The 19,304-nt window shown below is 51.2% G+C and overlaps 1 protein-coding gene across 1 annotated transcript in view; it reads left to right on the forward strand.

Moving 5' to 3' along the window:
• Positions 1-3,579: 3,579 nt before the first annotated feature.
• Positions 3,580-19,304, forward strand: part of LOC105477703 (solute carrier family 6 member 1) — a 45,231-nt gene continuing 29,506 nt past the window's right edge. Inside the window, exon 1 of the mRNA XM_011734355.3 lies at positions 3,580-3,756. The gene's annotated coding sequence lies outside the window, so the exon portion shown is untranslated. The remainder of the gene's footprint in view (positions 3,757-19,304) is intronic.

A 19,304-nucleotide genomic window follows, 5' to 3' on the forward strand; every position in this document is an offset into this window, starting at 1 on the left:
TAGATTAAATAAATGTATCTCAAAAGGAAACTTTACATCATGCTATAACTAGAAGGCCAATATTACTTGCCAGAAATAGGTCTCCATTAAAATAAATACAAGGACAAATGAGCAAAGCATTCAATTCTAACTAGATACTGTTGTCTACCAAAGCTGGCGGCCTCTCAGTTAAAATGGGATTAGTCAGTGCTTTGGAGAGGTGTTAAAGACTAAACTAGCACCAACCTGAGACTTACCCATTGACAGAAATCACAAGGATGTAACAAGGGGATGAATAGGGAAGAGCTGTTTCACTCTAAGTTATTCCATTCCACTGAAAATTATCCTACCAGCAGCGTGGTAGGATACCACCTAAGAAGGTAGGCTGAACTGGGATCCAGGCTCTGCTCCTCTCCTACTGTGTGTCTCTGGGCCAGTGATTTGTCCTCTCTGCACCTGCTTCCCCATATGTCAATCATTACCATGCAGCGAGTGCTCAAAAATGTAGCTAGTAGGCATGGTTTTCATGGCTTTGTCAGCAGACAGCCAAATACCCTCAGGCAAGTCAGTGCCTCTCTCTGGGCCTCCGTTTACCTGCAAAAGCATTCAACTAGCTAATATCTAAGGACCATTTCTAGCCCAATGGCCTGTGAGTCTATGACTCAACGAACTCTCCCAAGTCCAGGCCCCCTGTCCAGGACCCCATCTGCTGCTCATAGCAGACTCTGTCTCCATGACAACAAAGAATCCCATCTTCCAGGTTTTCCAAAATTATAGTAACACTGAGAAGCCCCCCTTCAACCTAAGAAGGTAGTGGCAGCCTACACTTTGGAAACCCTGTTCTGCAGAGCCCACAGCTCCAGCAGGAGGTATGCATATGAGTTCTCTGAAAGACTTTAACTCAGGTTTTTTGAAAGAGCATTGGAGGTCCTGCATGCAACTACCTCACCTTCACAATATAGTGTCCCTATCTGAAGTCTCACTGCACCAGAGACAGCTCTCAGAGCTCAACTGTGATAAGAGTTCGTTGGACACCATCTTCCTGGTGGAATAATGAGCTTCCCATCCCTGCAGAGATGCAGACATATGCTGGACAGTCATGGGTGTAGGGCAGGGGCAGAGAATGTCAGCAGGGGCAGGAAATGTCGTGGAGATAATTCAAGCGTCAGATGGTCAACCTATGAAATTGATCTGATAGCTAGAGTTTGCTTTCATAGGTAAGTAAAACAAATCTAGAGGGACAAAAAGAGAGGGGAATTCATTCTGGTCAGCAACGTAGAAAAAACAGAGAGACAATTGTGAATGGGGTTACCCAGAAAACATGAAGGACAAAAGGGGGATGGGAATGGCTATTATTATTCTTTTTTATAATGCTTCATAATTCTCAGTCCAACACTGGATTCATGAAGGCTATTTTGGTTTTAAGCAACATAAACTGAATTCAAACTTGTGTAGTATAGGAAAAATGACTTAATGATATAAATAGCTGACACTGCCTTCAGGTATGGCTGGATCCAGGGACTTGATATACATCAGGACTCACTCCGCTCTCTGTCTCTCAGTTCAGCTTTCCTCTATGTTGGCTTCATTTTAGGTAGGGTCTGCTCAAGTTCTACAAAGATGGCTGCCAACAGCTCTATGCTTAGGAGCTTTGGTGGAGATTGAGTTTCTGTTTGACAATAGTTTTTGCAAAGTCCCAGGCAGAGTTCTCATTGGCCCAGCATATGTCACAAGTCCCCTCATTGAGGTCAGAGTGCCCTGGTTGTCTGGTTGTCAGAGTGCCCTCTGATTGTCTGTGCCCTGGGTCACAAGTCTGTCTCCAGGAGGAGGGAACCCCACCCAACCATATGAATATGAGTGAAGGAGGGGAAGTTTCCCAAATGAAAATTGAGGTTCTGTCACCTAAAGAAGTTGAAATGAATGTCAGGCAAGCAAAAGTAGCCTTCATTTTTGCTACCCTTGTATCTCCACTCAAGGCTATGCTCCACATCTCCATCCAGACAGCTCCTATTCATCCTCCTATTCATCCTCAGTTCAAATGGCACTTCCTTGAAGAAACTTTCCCAAACCATCCCACACTGGACTGGAATCCCCTGCATGTGTGCTCTTGGCAGAGCTTGTCATTCTGGGCTTGTGTGGTTATTTGATGAAAGCCTGTCTCCCATACTGGACTGGCATCACCTTGAAAGCTGTGGCCTGTCTCACCCATCGCTCTGTCCCTGGAGCCTAGGACAGTGCCTGGCACACAGGAGGAGCTCAGTAAATACTTATTTGAAGTACCAATGGAGGTCCACAGCAAATATGACCTGGTGATCAGTGGTGGGAGGCGAATGGGTCAAGAAAGACATCAAGATTCCCTGCTCATGAGTGAGAGTGTGGGGAGACAGAAGTCAAGGTGACCTTGGTGAGCACTGCCTTGGGGGACTCAAGGATGGATGAAAGCGGGAGGAGGCGAGGTTACATGGGGTAGAGGACTGGAGATCCATCAGCAAAAGCCATCCCTGGGGACACGGAGAGGAGGGGAAGAGTAGGTCAGGGCTGAAGAGAAGGAATCTTTTCTCTGAGTTCCTGGGGAGCCCAGATGGAAGGGTTGATGTGGCCCCATTCCCAGGAGCCTTTATAAAAGAGAGTGGGGAGGTCAGGGCTTTGCAAGGACAAGGGAAGGAGTCCCTACGTGCTGGATTGGGATTGGTTGGAAAAGGGATTTCTCTGGGAGAATCCCTCAAACCTCAAGAACTGGGAGGAGAAGGGTGTCTGGGGCTTCTGCCACCATCCCTGTTTCCCTTTTGAGTAATCTGTTTCCGCATCTGTCCATCCACACACAGAGTTACTTGTGTCTCCATGACCAACCGCTGGCAGTGGACAGGGTGTCCTTCCCACCCCCCCTCTTACACACACTCACTCCCACCTGGTACCCAGAGCCTGGTCACCCCAGGCCAGGCCTGTGTTTCCAGGTGTAACAGGCAGGAGACGCTGCCCTAGGACGAGAGCAGGGAGGGGGCAGGGGCCCACCCCCACCCACAGCGACCCACAGAGGGCGAAAAGAGGACGACGGCAGAGAGAAACAGAAAGGACAGGCCAACAGAAGCAGTCCTGCAAGGCTGGAAAGAGAAAAGCCAGGAGGGGAGTGCTTGCTGTGAAGGACAGGGAGACAGAGACCAAGACGGACAAGCAGACAAGCTGATGACCCAGGACGAGGCCGGGAAGAGCCATCCAAGGAAGGAGAAGGAAGGAGAGAGACTGGAGCGGGACGGCGGGGCACGCGAGGGAAGGAGGGGGTGGGGAGAGGGAGGGAGGAAGAGAGAGGGGAGAAGGAGGGAGAAGAGAGCGGGAGAATGCGAGAGAAAAGAAGGGAGAGGGGAGGCGTAGAAGGGGAGAGGAGGTGAAGTGAAAAGGAGAGAGCCTGCTGGCGGTGAAGCTGCAAGAGGCAGCTGCGGAGTGAGCGCGCGGCGCGGGCCGGGAGAGCGCTGGGCGGGGGCGGGCGGTGCGGGCAGGGCCCTCCCCGAGCTGGGCGGGCTCCGGGAGCCGCGGGCCCCGCCCTCCCCCTCCATCCCTCCGGTCTCGCTCCCCCCTCCTCTCCCTTCCCCGCGTCCCTCCGCCCGCCCTCGGAAGACCGAGACAGCGGAGAGGTTGCGGGTGAGCTGCGCTGTGCCCAGGAGCGGAAGAGTCGGGAGCGCAGCGCAGCCCGAGCCCGAGCGGCCCCGCGTCCCGAGCGCACCGGAGCGGCCGAGCCGCCCCGCGCAGCGCCAGTCCCGGGCAGTGCAGCCCCGGCCGCAGGTAGGAACGGGCGGCTGGCGTCGGGGCGCGGGGCGCTGAGCCTAGGATAACGGCGCAGGACCGGCTAGAGTCCCGAGCCGCCGCCGAGAGCCGGGTCGGGTGGGGGGCTGACACCTCGAGATTCAAGCCCCCGCGCGGCACCGTCCCTGGAGCCACATGAAGGAGCAGGGGCGCCGCTCGGACCCCGACGTGCGCCCGGGCCATCCATCCCCTGAGACACGCGGGAGGCAGGAGAGCTCCAACAGAGGCGAGAATTGCATGCCCCTTCCCTCCTGCGGTGCCCCTCTGGCCCCGCAAGTTGGCGCTGGATTCTGCTGGAGCCGTCGAAGCTCCCTATTCATTCCCCAGGGGATGGAGGGGACGCGGAGTGAATGACACGAACAGCGTTAGGGAACCGTGCGCCACTTTCCCAATCCTGGGGTCAGCTGAGCCGAGTTAGAGCTATGCCCCTCATTTGTTATCTGCGGCTACGGCGGGATCGGGTGCGACTTGAGGATGGGACATCTCTGGGACAGCCCAAGCTCTCAGAAACGTTGGCTTAAAAGCACACCTGGGCTTGGGCTGAGTGCACTGGAGCTAAGCCTAGTGCACCGGAGCTCGCGTCGCGCCACCCCAGCCCCGACTTTCTCCAAGAGATACGGGGTGCGGGAGGTCCCTTAGAGGGCTGGAGGACTGTGCCTCCTTGCTGCTTCGGGAACCGCGCTCCCCTTCTTGCTTTTGCTCTCTGCGTTTACTCCCGGGGCGACACTGCTCACCACGGTAGCCTCGGGCAGGGCAGTGTCCGTTGGGTCCTGAGCACACGTCCCCACAGGTGGCACCCACAGATGTCCTGTTCTAGGCTTGGCTCGGTCTTCAGACAAGAAACTCAGACCGGGCAGTCCCCTATTGAGGCTCTGAACTAATATCCTCCCAAAATAGACATGAACCTCAAGGAGAAAATTGGAATTTTTAAAAGCCAAATGATAACACCACGTTCCTCCCCAATGTGGGGCTGGAGGCTCATTCCCTTTCCCAGGAAGCCCAGCCTTATCCCCATGAAGAGCTGGCGGGGGGTGGGGGAGAGGGAATAAAATGGCTCCTGAGCTTTTGTGACACCCCAAAAATCAGAGACCGTGTCAGACTGAGTGGCATTGGGGGTCTACCTTTGTTTTTCTGTGACACACAAGGTGGGTGTTCGGCAAGGGAGTAGGGGATGTTGGGTGCTGGATAGTGCCTAGATTCTGTGTCTTTGGGAACTTTGGGGGAAGTGTCCTCTCCTAAGGGAGCCTAAAAAGGCTACTACCCCTGTCCCCCAAATTCCAAAACAAAAGAGGTCAGTGAAAGCTACTCGCATCTTGCATGTTATCTCTTTATCTTTGGAGCGCATTAGGAGGGACTGACCCAGCTCCAGATCAGGGTCTGGTTGGAGCAGGCACAGACCCTCTCCAAGGCAGAGAAGGGGAAAAAGAACTTGCCCTTAGAAGTGGGAGTCCCTGCGGGAGTGGGACGGACCTTTTCCCAGAGCAGCCCTGGCAAAATGGCTGAAGCCTCCCTCGGGCCTCAGAAATAAATCGTCAGGCAGGCAGCAAACAAAGAAAGAGCTCTGTCTCCAGCCAAGCGCTGGCTCAGTGGCCAGTCCTTGGAGGACAAACAGTGAGTCCCAGGCAGAGAGACACAGCCCGGCCTGTCTGGCAGAGCATCTGGAAAGTGGGGTTCCCCTAGGAACACACAGGAGAGAGGCAGCCACTCTGGAAGTAAAATCAGGGACCCTCTGTACTGATGTGGGATACTTTATTTCAGGTCTGGAGGCTTGAAGAGAAGTGAGTCTCCAGGAAGTTAGATGGAGCTGGGAAGGATGTCTAGAGACCAAGGAGTAGTAGCTTAGAGGGTAAAAATGAGGCAAAATCAAGTCCATCAAAGCCGAAAGATGCACAGTGGCCACGTCTCTCCTGCCTGCCATGGATTTTACATGCCTGGTGACCCGAGAGCAGCAAAGACTATGAATTTTTTTACACATGGCCCAGCACACAGCAGGACCTCAATAAATCTCTTAAAATAAAGCCTGCATGTATGGAAGGTGATGCTATCACTGGCATGGACCTACCTGCAATCTCTACCTGTCTTGCTGAGCCAGGAAGGCTATAAAATGTGGCCCCCTGGCCCATAGCCGGGAATGAATGAGCCCCAGATGAGGGTTTGCTTTGAGCTGAGGCATTGCCATTTCTGGCCGGGTGACCTTGGGTACATTCTTGTTCCTGTTGGAAGGAAGGAATGGAGTACCCAGAGCTTCCAATGTGCCAGGGGCTATTCTTACAAGAACTGTGTAAAGCAGGCACTATTCTAATCCCCAATTCAGAGGCGATGAAACTGGATGCAGAGAGGGGAAGTGACTTGCCCAAGGTCACATAGCCAGGAGGAGGAAGGGCAGGGATCTTAACCCTACTGTTCTAATTTGCAGGCCAACTTTGTCCTCTCGTGGGTCTCTGGGCCTCGGTTTTTCCATCTGTAAAGTGAAGTGATGGGGTGGTAGTCCCTGTGGGCTTGCCATTGGAGCAGTGGCTGGTCCTCCGCCTTGGTGGCATATGACATGCTGAGAGCACCATGAAATAAAACACCAATATCAGGCCACTTCTTGCCATCACACAAAGACGCCGTTCCTTGGCTTGGCTGTGAGCTCAGCAGCTGAGATTGAGTTCCATGCCACTTGGAATTTGGAGATGTTTTTTCCACCCTCTTGCTTGTCAGTGGTTCACAGGCAGGGTGTTGTTAATGACAGTTGATTCAGCCTTGCCACCACCTTTAGCCGCCTGCATCCTGAAGTTCATCTCCTTTGTCCTTAGGAGCCCATCCCTGTTGCCTAGTCCAAAATGCACCCACCTTCCGCTTGACCACCAGCCCCGCCCCAGCAGCCCCTCTCCTCTGCCACAGCCCCAGTGCCAAACCCACTTAGAGCCACTTCATCGCCTCTCTGCCCAAATGGAAACTAAAATGCGAGCGTCAGCAGGCCTGTCTCTGCCTGTGTCGGAACTACCCCTTCAATTCAACCGCGCAGTGTCGCCTGAGCTTCTCTGTGTCTGGAGAATGCTGGGCAGGGTATAGCCCCGCTGGATGACAGCAACCTCAAGTTGACCTCAGTTGCCAAGAGCATTGGGCACTGCCCCCACAAGGTGAAAAGATCATCATGTGTCCACTGCTCTGTGGCTTGGCGTGCCTCGATGCTGGCTTCTCAAACAGGCCCTGCTCAGGTGGCTCTTTTTGCCAACTTTACCCCGTTTTCTGAAGGGCGCTAGGAGATGGAGGGGAAGAGGTTGGTGCTTGCAAAAGAAAAAGTTGGGAGGCCAGATGTGCACCCCAAAATAGGACTTCCCAGGAAATGGGTCTCAGTAAGCGTATGAACATCCAGCATCTTCATCTACTCCATGCTCACCCAAGACCTCTGGGGTCAGGGGAAGGGGCTATGGAGTCAGTGGGAAGTGGGCCAGTAGCAGAGAGGAGAGTTGCCTGGCATAGGCAGTAGGTGTGAATGCAAGCTGTGATATTTCAGCGGAGACCTGGAATTCAGTCATAAACAGAAAAGGAAGAAAACACTAAATATTGTTCCAATGCAATTGTATCAAAAACAGTAATAACTGTCAGTTACTGCATGTTGGCAATATGCCAGGGACTGTGCTGTGTGCCTTACTTATATCATTGCAGTTAATTTTCACAAAGCCCTGTGAGATACATAGCATAATGATCCCTATAAGGGTGAGGAAACTGAGGAGGAGAGGGGCTAAGGCACTTGCTGCAGGATCACTGGGCTAGTAAATAGCCTTAAAGCCCAAACCCAGTCACAGCATGCTTAAATCCCTGCCACTGAAAAGCCCCTGACACTGCTTACTTGGCAATGACCATGAGCACCCCCCACCGCCTCCACCCCAGTTAAGGAGCTGCACAGTTTACAAAGCACTTCTTCATCCATTCCATCTGTGGAGCTTTGCCACAGCTCTGGGAGGCTGGGTGGCATAACTTTTGCGTGATAACTGGGGAAGCTGACTTGCAGAGAGATGAATTTATGCCCAAGGTCCCTCAGCTGCTAGGTTGCAGAACTGGGGTTCAAATTGAGATGTCCAGCCTGTTACAACATATTTGGGACCTAGATTTTAAATTCATTTGCAGCTAGTGCTGATGTCGTGCACTCAGCCACCTTTCCCTAACTCTCGGGTGTCTCCCAATTTTGTCCCCACCATCTTACTGCTTAGGAAGCTATTGAGAGTGCCCTGACAAAGCCATCAGCTGCGTTTACCGTGATCTGACGTGACACAAAAGTGGCATCCGATTCCATGCAAGCTGCCTGCAGCGAATGGCCTTCTATTTTTACATTTCTCACAAATTGGAAATTACAAGGAGGCCAGGTCTTGCAGAGAGATTGGCTGTGGTGCTCTGAAAGCAGGGGATGTACAACTAGGTGGAACGGGCCACTTTAGGATGCCAGGGGCCCTGTTGGCTGTGAAAGGAGTCCCCTGGCTACTGGGACTGGATGGGATCCTGGCACACAGGCCAGGCTTGGGGATGCAGGAGTTAGTGACTGCCTTGGACAGTGACCTGCAGCTCTGCCCACCTGTCGGTGGCCTGGTGTCTGCAAGATCTGTGTCTCACGCCAGCTCCTGAGATAACTGAGCCCTGGCCAGAGGGACATTCAAGGTCAAAGATGCCCTGAAACATAGACAGCAGGTTGCTTTCATGAATGTGTTGTTTGATAAGGAGGTTCTGTGCAGGGAGAGGGCAGCAGCCACAGGGAGGTGAGCAAAGACATTTGGTATCAGTGTTGCGGTTTGCTGCAACTTAGCACTGATCACGATACTCCCGGTCATCAGAACCGCACGTTATACTTTGCTAAAAATGCTCTTGCAGCTGCTCTTTCTTTTGATCATATATAAAGTATTCTAGGGGAAGAAAATATGGTCCTTGAGATCCTGGAGAAGAATCCTTTCTCTAATAAAGAGTGACTTTTATTTTAAGCTAGTTTTCTCATAAAGCCCAAATCAGAATGACCTTGACCCAAATGAGGCTCCTTTGCACACATGTGCTTACATGCACATGTTAACACTTACGTAGAATTTCAGTTTTCAAAGTGTTTTCTCAGTTGAAGCTTGTGACAGCCCTGGGAGTTTCAACTGAAGGTAATTTTATTGTTGTTATTAGTACCATTATTATCCTCATCCAAAAGATGAAACTGAGGCTCAGTGAGCCCTGACTCCTCATCTCTGTCCCCTAGTTTCCCAGCTGATGGAAATCACCTTTACTAGGCTGAAATCCAGGTTCACCAGGTAGCCCCTTGAGAAGTAGTCCAGATGAGGCCAGTTGGGGTAGGAGGTAGAGCACAGAGTACTCAAAGATCGAGACTTACAGGAGAGCTTGGGAAGGTACGGCTGTGAGGTTTGGGAGAAAAGGGCCACGGCATCTTGTCCTAACCTTACCTGAGCTCTGGCCAGAGATTAACATCTCCTTGGTTATGCCCAGAGTTTGGATCCAAAGAGTGATCATTTGGCTGGGGGCTTCCAGCAGTAGCCAGACCTGGAGGGAGAGGAAGGGATGGTTGCTCTCAGACACCTACCTGCACACAAGAATGCTTTTCTCAGTGAATTGGGGGAGAAATGAACACCAGGGGCCCCCATGAGATTTCATAGAAGGATCTAAAGGTCTTCGTAGCCAGGAAGGTTGTGGGGAGTGTTTGTATGTGAGCTTCAGCTCAGACCCACTGGAGGAGAGGGCTATGTGCTTCTGAGCCATGCCCAGGCAAGAGGGCAGGGATGGGGTGGGGATATGGGATGGAAACCACTTTACCCTGGCCATGACCCACTCCCCTCTGCCTTTGGACTGTCGCCATGCTGGAGACTGAGAAATATCACTAGTTCTAGGAGCTTCCCTGTGAGGTGCCAGGGGAGGCAAGAGACCTGAGGGTTTGACAGTTCCCTGGCTGGATGGTGGGGAGAGAACTTGTCCAGTTTGACCCTGACAATGAGTTCAGAGGGCCTGCTGGGCACTGGTCCCTGAGCCAAGGCTGATGCTGGACGATAGGTGCTACTCTCCCCTTCTGCCAGAGGGGACCCTGAGCCCAAGGGTGGTGGAGTCACTCGCCACGGGGTGCACAGACCAAGATTGGGCCCAGGTCTTGGTGATGCCAACCTCACGCTGCTTCTGAAAAGCACCTGAGACAAGATAACTGTGGGGGAGCCAGGAGCTTTTTCTCTGTATTCGCCATTTCTGGCTGTGCCATGCAAGGGCTGAGAAAAAGTGAAAGCAATGCAAAATAGAAGTGGCCAAAAGCAAAACCCACCAGCTTCCTGGGCACTGTCTGAGCTGCCAGCCTGCAATCCAGGCTTCACTGCCGCCTGAGCTGACTAAGCCCCTTCCTGCCCAAGTCAGATGTTTCCAGAGCTTAAGATCAAGGACCCACCTATGATTTAAAAAAAAAAATAAAAAGTAGGCCTGGGGAAAGGGAAGAAGTCATCTTACTGAAGAGTATTTTTTTAAAGGTGGAATTTAAATGCACTCATGGATTACATATGCATTTTTAGCAGGTTGGTTCAGCATAATGACACAGAATGATCTGATATGTACATCTGTCAGTCTTGGGCTCTGCCTGTGACCTAGGCACTGAGCCAGTATTTCACAAGCATTGTCCCAGGATCCTCAATAAGGAAACTGAGGCTCAGGGAGCTCAAGAAGTTGCCCAAGGTCATATCACTGACACGGGGCAGAGTTGGGAATCAGATCCAAGGCTGCAGGGCTCCGAGGCTTGGGCTTGCAGACCTGAGAAAAAAGTGGGAGAGCTGCCTCCTGCTGGGCCTCAAGCCTGTGGGGGACCGTGGGCAGGTTCTTTCCCCTCTCTTGGCTTTGCATGCTCAGTTCATACAGCCAAGGGGTTTGGACCATTGGATAGGACGATCGGCTGCTCCCTGCGCCAGGCGCCAGTTCTCCAGGCAAGGGGAGGGAAGTTGCACGCCCCACTTCCTCCTCTCCTCCTCCATTTCCCCCATAATAGCCTCCCCGAGACTAATGACTGAGGAAGATAAGAGCCCTTTCTCCAAATGGCAGTGAATGCCACTAATGACAGAGCAGATGCAGCACTGTTAATTATTCCACGGGTATTAAATGAAAACGCCAGCCCTGGAGGAGTTAAATAGCGCCACTGATCTGGCAACGGCTATACTTAAAAGTGGTGCCATCAGCCTGGGCCAGAGCAGAACAGCCTCCTCCCCAAACTTGGAGCTAGACAGGAATCACAAAGGAAGGGTCCCCTCATTGGTCATAGACCCCCTTCAGCTCAGGGTCCGAAGCAGCTCCTTGGAGACATGGATCAGTGGCTGCTTTGGGAGATTTTCTTAAAGGCCCCTGGGGGACCTAGACTAGTTACCCTCAGGAGCAGATGTGGACAAACAATTGGACCGAATAAAACTCTGAGCACCTACTGTGTGCCAGGTCCTATTTTGGATTGTAGAAAGAAACCGGGTGCTGTTGCTGCCCTTTGAAGATCTGCTTGCAGTGAAAACCGTAGATCCCTTAAGAGCAGGAATGCTCTGTCTTTTGGAGTCTGTGGTCCCGTAGTCAAGAACACAGAGTGGGTACCTCTTTATTACTTTGATTATCTGCTGGTTCCTTGAATGAGGACCAGAGGCCACACAGATTGCGGCCAGAGCAAGATCGGTGGGCAGGGGACTGGGCCAGGGGTCAGGCTGTCTTCTCCAGGTACAAGCAACGTGACCTTCCTGCACAGCTTAGCCCCAGGTTCTGAAATGAGGCATGACGTGGATGAAGAGCTGGGTTTTCCGCTTGCTGAGGCACCACAGGCAACTCCTTTGCAGTCTCTGAGCCTCAGTTTGCACATCTGCAAAATGGGGAAGATAAGGGCTATGATGGCTGCAGGCAAAACCACCATCTCCTAACCAACCCTGGCCCTGAATCTGGAGGATCACAGACACCTCATAAACATTTGAAGAGTGACATTCTGGAGGCAATTCAGCAGAGAGAGGGTAGTCACCAAAGGCGGCATCCGGTTCTTCCTGTGGGTCTCACTCAAACCTCACTCCAACCCCCAACTCATTTCCAGCAGCTCAGGTCACTTGTTCCCAGCTTCCTGAACCTGGAAAGCCATTTCTCAGGTCTTTCTAGGCTAGAGAACATTACAAAATCCACCCATTTCAGACACACCTGTGTTATAGATGGGTAAACTGAGGCCTAGAGAGGAAGAGTCCTCGGTCTTGCAGATGCTAGGACCCGGAGCTTCTAACCCCTAACGCAGTGCTCTTTCCCTTCCACCAAGCCAGCCCAGCTCCTCCGTTAAGAAATTATTAAATAGAGTTGGTGGAAGGACTCTGGTTGCCGTGACAACGGAGCCTGTGTCCTCGGGAGATAATGGCGTTGCACAAGGCAGAGTGATGTGTATTGAATGCTGATTCGGGAGCTGCTAGAGTGAGAGTGAGCACAAGAGGAGAGTGGAGGGGACCGTGTCTAGAACTCAAGCTTCCCCAAGAAGGAGGTGCGGGACTGGTCGGGGTGGGGCAACTTGCCTCCTCTACTTCCATCCTTCCTACAGCCTTGTCAGAATGGGATACTTCCCTGCACTTCGTGGAGGTGCAGAGTCAGGTGAGGAGAGGTGAAGTGACTCACCCCAGGTCACAACCAGGGAAGAGCTAGAGCTAGGATTACACCTCCAACCAACACGAGGGCCTAGGCTATAGGGAGAGTCTGGAAGGAGGCTGCCCTGCAGGGCCAGGGGATGGTTGACAGAGACCTTTCTAAAGTCTTAAGTGCTTGTGGAGGTCCTGATGGGCCAGGAATAACAATTCCAGCCCAAGAGGAGGAGAAAACAGAACATCAGGGTAGCTAAAAGCATCAGCTTTGGAGCCAAAGTCACATCTCTCCCTGCCACTTCCTAAACTGTGTAATCCTGGGCGAGTCACTTTCTCTCTGGACCTCAGTGCCCTCATCTGCAAAATGGGGATAATACCAGCACCTACCTCGTAGGATTGTGGTGAGACTGCATATCATGAGGCAGATAAAGGCCATAGCTCAATCACCAGCAGCTGTTGTTATGAGCCAAAGGGGAGAGGTTAGGAAAAGGGTCCGCTCCCAACCATGTATCGGCTTGTAATTTGTGGTGTTGGAAGAGTGAAACTGACTAATACAGTACAAGCATGATACATAACAGGGTTCTTCATTCCAGGCTAGTAAATATCACTAGAACAAATGAACAGCTCCATCACCAAAAATATACATAAATATTTTGCATTTGAAGAGTGTGAATGGTGTACCTCACTGCAAACGTACTGTCCTTAAAAACCTCTATGCACACCTCACTGGGGGAATTTGTGTTTGCTCTATGCCAGCTATCTAAACGACCCCATGCTGCAAACGCTTTTGGAAAATAAACACTCTCACCCACACACCTAGTTTCTCTTCTAGAAGCACAGCTGGTGCAGTAGACTTACCTCCCTAATCAGGGATTGGAGAACATGGGGTTAATACCCTGTGAAACCCCAAAGTGCATCATTTGCATGCTGGCAAAGATGCAGGCTGGCAGACAACCCCATTCCATTTTGGAAGCGGAAAGAGGGTGCTGGACTCAGGCATTTGGCTGTTTCAAAAGCGCTGGTGAGAGCTGGGATCCTGATGATTTAGATGCAAGCAACCATTTTGTTTGTTTCCGCAAACCTGTTTGAGCAAATCCACCCCCAGAGATAGCAACCTGTTTCTGGGTCCTCTGAGAGAGAGGGTCATTTGTTTGCTGCTGTTTCTGGGACTGGATGCCAAGCTATGAGGCAATGAGCTGAAGACCTTGGATCTTGACACCCCTATTCCAGGCAGGCAGGAGAGGGGTCAGGGAGACTGATTCAGTGGACAAATAAAGACAGTTGACATTTAACCAGGATTTTAATGGGTGTACCAAATTGCAGGATACATACACATACCACTTTGGGAATCACGTTTAATAAACAATTTGCTCTAAGAATTTGATTTGATCAGCATCTCCCAGTGACTCCCACCATTCCTTTATATTGATTGCGTATAGGTTAAGATAACACTGGACCAGGCGCAGTGGCTCACGCTTGTAATCCTAGCACTTTGGGAGGCGGAGGCGGGTGGATCATGAGGTCAGGAGATCGAGACCATCCTGGCTAACATGGTGAAACCCCGTCTCTACTACAAATACAAAAAACTTAGCCAGGCATGGTGGCGGGCGCCTGTAGTCTCAGCTACTCAGGAGGCTGAGGCAGGAGAATGGCGTGAACCCGGGAGGTGGAGCTTGCAGTGAGCCGAGATTGCGCCACTGCACTCCAGTCTGGGCAACAGAGCGAGACTCTGTCTCAAAAAAAAAAAAAAAAGATAATACTGGCCTTCCTTCCACCCAGAACTTTTTTCCATCACTAACTAAAAATATAAATGAAAGCCCTGATCAGGTGGTTTATTATAATATCTGCCAGATATCAAGCATTTACTATGTCCCAGATGCTGTACTAACTACATATTTTCCCATTTAATCCTCATAGCAGCCCTAGAAGTAAGTGTTATCACTTCTGTTTTAGACAGAGAGGGTAGGTGACTAACCTACAGTCACACAGCATTGAACCGGAGCTGAAACTCAAAACGAGGTGTCCTTGCCCCTAGGGAAGGACAAATTTTCTTTAAGTCCCGCGAACAATGAGCATACTTATGAAGAGCTCCTGCTTGGGATATCATAGACTGATCAGAAGTTTGTCAGGAGCCATGATAGGGGCAGGCAGCAGAGGGCATTGCTTATTGTTCATGGGACTTAAAGAAAATTTGTTCAATAAAAATCTGATTTTTAGCCGGACATGGTGGCACATGCCTGTAGTCCCAGCTAGCTGGGGGCCTGAGGTGGGATGATTGCTTGAGCCTGAGAGGCAGAGGTTACAGTGAGCTGAGATCATGCCACTGCACTCCAGCCTAGGTGACAGAGTAAGACCCTGTCTCAGAAAAAAATTAAATAAATAAATAAATAATCTGATTTTACCAAATGGGTAGACTGTTCTTGTTACATAGGAGTTTTCACTTTACAAAAACAAGGGGCTCTATACCATAAAATTCCTTTCCACAGCTAAGTGAGTGAGTTAAGAACAGATGCACTGGTGAACGTGAGCATTCAAGTCTTTTAAAAATAAAATTAGCCTTTATATTGTGGGAAAATATTTTAGACCCTGGAATCTGACCCTTAACTGACTCTGAAAATACACGCCTCCCTCATTCTTGCAGAATATTCTAAAGCAGAGTCTCTCTGAAGTTTTTAAAATCCAACTGAGCTTTTATTAAGAGAACAATAGGATTTGTTGTTTCCTAAATATAAAATTATAACACCAAACATGCTTTTTCAAACTTCACCACCCCAAGAGTTCGACATATCCCCTAGGGAAGGGGACATTAATCCTCATCCGTCTTCCACTGCTCAGAGAAAGAGCTCTACTGAGTGACTACGACTGCACCGTGTATATAAGGATTGCAAATTCAGGGGCCGTTGAGGGCCAGACAGGTCACAGAAATGCGTAAAGAGGTCAGGGATAGGATGATAGTAATGGTGGGACTTGTAGTAAACTAGAAAACACATCACCCCTGCCCTTCTCCAAAGCATGCAAGTTCAAGTTCTAAAATTCAAATCCGATACCACTCAACCAAACATATTTGTGGGATCCATTCGGCCCAAAACCACCATGTTGAGATCCCTGGTGGTTCTTGTGACCTTGTGTGATCTTGATCCAGACAATTTCTCTCTGGGGCTCAGTCTGATTGTCTCTAGAAGGGGCTGATAGAGCCTGCAGAGCTGCTGAGAGAGAGAGAGGAATGCAGTCCCAGGTGTGGACGCTTCATAAAGAGCCGTGGCACTGTCTGCAGCCACTGTCTTGGATGTGCCTTCTGCGACGCTAAGCCAGCTCTCCGTTTGGGCTGTGCTCCTGCACGTGACTTATTTAGTTCATCGTTTAGTTCAGGCAGCCCTTGCAGTGTTATGTTTTCTTTTCCCCAAATCTGAGTTCTTAAAGGGCCTTTACCTTAATGCCCGTCGGAGCCTTCCAAGCACATCTTGAGCAAAAATAAACAGCTATTTTAACCCCACGGGCTTCTTACACGTGTGTTTTAAAAGGCAAAGAGTGATGTAAAAGAATGGCAAAAGGTCATCGTGCCGCTCTTATTTCCTGGTCTGAGTTAATCCTTTCTGGCCGGTTGAGCACGGGGCTTTTACAGAGGCATCCCCTGGAACTGAAGTCCTCCAGAAAGTCCCACACCCATCAGAGGCAGAAGGAAGAAAGAAGCCTGGAACAGGCGGTAAGGGTGCAGAGGGAGGGCACCCGGACCTGTTCCACAGGGGCTCGCCCTCATACCCAGCACAGGGTTGGGGGCTCCAGCTGGTGTGGGGAGGTAGCTGCCCCGCGTGGAAGGTTAAGACTAACGGGCCCCCAGCAAATACAGTCAGAAACAACTGAAGGAAGTCAGTGGAACAGGCCCTGCAGCCTGGGTTCAAAAATCCCGGCTCCTCTGCCACTTTTGACCTTGGCCTCCGCCAACCTCAGGCTTCTCTTGGCTGAAAGGTAGGCTACCTCCCTCCCTCTTTGGTTCAGTGAGCTGACACAGTGGAGCCTTGGACAGCTTACAAGCAGTGAATGGCACATCTGTTTTCTCTTCCGTCCTTCTTTCCTTCTGCCCTTGTTTTTCCTCTTTCCCCTTTCTGATCCCTTCCTGTGTGCCTCCTTTCCTCCTCCTGTTTTCCTCCTCATCACTCTGCTCCTTTACCCCAGCCTCCTCCTTGTCTGTTTCTTTCCTCCTCTCCTTCCACTCCCTTTTCTCTCCTTTCCCCCTCCTTCCCACCCTCCTCTCTCTCCATCCCTCTCCACTTTTTTAAATCCACCCAGGGGATGCCTCCAAGTTCCCGTATCTGATCCCAGGGTGCGATGTTCCTTGCCCTGCAGCAGGCATCTCTGCAGGCACCCACTGGCCCCAGCATGCGCTCCAGGGCCAGCCCAGGGGGTGGCGTCCGGGGCTTCCCTTACAGGAAGCAATCAAGAGGGTTTCCAGCATTAAACCACTCAGGAAGCAAGGCCAGTTTCTGCCCGAGAGCATGCCTCACTGGCCCCACAAGAAGAACCAGGCCTAAGGCGTAGTGGTGTGCTGGAGCCTGCTCGCAGATGGCGCACACCCAATCCTGTGACCTCGTATTAGTACTTTGCATGGGTCACGGTGGGAGTGTTTACACCACAGAAATCAGCAGGTGCTGCAAATTGAGTCTTCTGTTTTGTTTCCTAAGAGCCCGTTGTTAAAACTTACCAGCACACCACTGCTCTGTAGACCTGCCGCCTTCTCCGAAGCAAACGTTCCTGTGCTGAGGCCTTGTAAGAACAATGTCTGCTGCCATAGAGGGCAGAAGCCAGAGAGCGCACGCATATCTAGCGCTGTTTAAGCTGCCTGCTGTCGGGGAAGCAGAGCGGGTGGAAGATCTGAGCCCTGTTCTTGCAGAGGTGACGGTGCAGCTGGGAAGCTAAGACAGAAGAATCTGTAATTAGTCAGGAGAGAAGCCACGTTGTATAGGGTGACCAGGCCTTCCTCCTCGCCCCCACTATGGTCCTGGCTCAGGCACTGTCTCTCATCCTTCCACCAGCCCTGTTACAGCAACCTCCACCCATGCTCCCTCTCCTCTCTTCCTCCCCACACAGCTGCTGGGGGATCTTGCCAAGTCACCATCACATCAAATCTCCCCACCTTCCATGGCTCAGGTGGCAGCCCTGGTGACCACTCCATGCCCACAGCGGAGAGGGATAGTTAAGAACATGGGCTTTGGAATCAAACTGCAGTGTCTGGGAGCCGAGAAGTTGTTTGACTGTCTGAACTTCGGCTTCCTCATCTGTACAGTATGCAGTACAGAAAGGCAGTAAATACATTAAGCACTTCCTCAGCCTTCGGTGTGATCATCATTCTCATTACAGAGTAAAATGTGCCCTCTTTTCCTGCATCAGAGTTCTTTACTACTACTGGCGGCTTCCTGGCCACGTTTCCCTAAATCACCCCAGATTCTAGCCCCCAAGCCAGCCTCCTCACTGTCTTCAAATATGTTCTGTATTTTGGCTTTGTTCTGTCTGCCTGGAATGGACCAGGAGCAGTTAGGGTTGCAGTTAAGAGCAAGCAGTCCGGTCCTGCTCCTCTAGCTGTGATTATTTTAAAAATATCCCCACTTCTGCTCCATTTCCCACCAAACCCAATGCTACCCCTCCCAGTTGCCTGCCTGAACCCAGACCCCAGGGCAGGGCGCCACCTCTCCTTCTCTGTGTGCTGTGGAAGAACTTACACCGTGGATGTGGATTGTCCATGGCCCATCTCCCAGCTGTCCCAAGAGCTCAGTGGCAGCAGGACTCAGACTCCAACTTGCATCTTTGTCCCTCAGCACCCAGCATGAGGCCCGGCTCCCTGGAGGTGCGCAGTAGATGCGGATTGGATTGAAAATTGCCTTGACAAAATGAGGTGCTCAGTTGGGCACTATAGATAATTAGGGGCTGGAACAGACATTAGTAAACCACTGATGGTGTGAGTGAGACAAGCAGGATTGGATCAGAGTGAGGTGGAGCTGGAAATCGGAGTCTGACTCTCCTGCTTGCACACAGAAGAAAGCTGAGGCACAGAGAGGGGAAGGGACTGGCATAGGGTCACACAGCTAGTAAGTTTAGGGTGAAATTTCAAACCTGTGTCTACTGGACTTCAGGGTGTCAAGCCCTTCCTCCTCAGGTCAGCTCCTCGCGGCAGCTGCAAGACACAGGCCATGTCTGCAGTTAGAGGACAGCTGGGGTCTCCAAGAGGGCAGTGCTGCCCCTAGAGGCTGGCTGCCTCCTGGGGACTCTGATTAGAACCTCCAGCCCCACGGCTCAGCCAGAATCCCATGTGACCTCCCAGAGACTCCCTGGATACCTGTAGGGTTTGTCCAGCACAACCATAGGAGCCATTTTAGAGCCAGAACTCAGAGGCTTTTATGCTGGCAGCCTCTCTTGAGTTTCTTAAAAAGAACAGCAGGCCTTGTCCTTGTGGAGGTTTGTCCTGGAGGGAGGTGGCTGCTGGGGATAAGCCATACTTGTACACCCCAAATGGAGGACTTGGGGGGTTCCACAGGTACCCCATTAGAGACAGCAGAGTGGTTAAGAGCTTGGACACAGGAGCCCGGCTGCCTGGGTCAAGGCTTGGAGCCCCTAGCTCCTAACTGGGAGACCTTTGGCAAGTCACTTTAACTTCTCTGTACTTCAGTTTACCCATCAATAAAATGGGGGCTAACAGCAATTTAATAGACAAAAAGCATTTAGAGTGGCCCCTGGCACATTAGTAAGTGTGTCCAGCTCACTTCCTCCCTGTACCGAGCTCTTCTTTTTCTTTCACCCCTTGTTAATGAAAAGTTGAGGAATTCTTCTTTTCTGCAGGCAGCTGCAGAAGCAGGAGAACCATACTCCTAGAATCTGTTTCACCATTGGATGGGTCTGTCATATTCCAGTAGTTGCAAAGTTGAATTTGTTCTCGCCTGGGTTGTCGGGGTGGGGATGCCTTCC

This window comes from Macaca nemestrina, chromosome 2 (genome assembly GCF_043159975.1).
Source record: "Macaca nemestrina isolate mMacNem1 chromosome 2, mMacNem.hap1, whole genome shotgun sequence".
In the NCBI taxonomy this organism is placed as follows: Eukaryota; Metazoa; Chordata; class Mammalia; order Primates; family Cercopithecidae; genus Macaca; species Macaca nemestrina.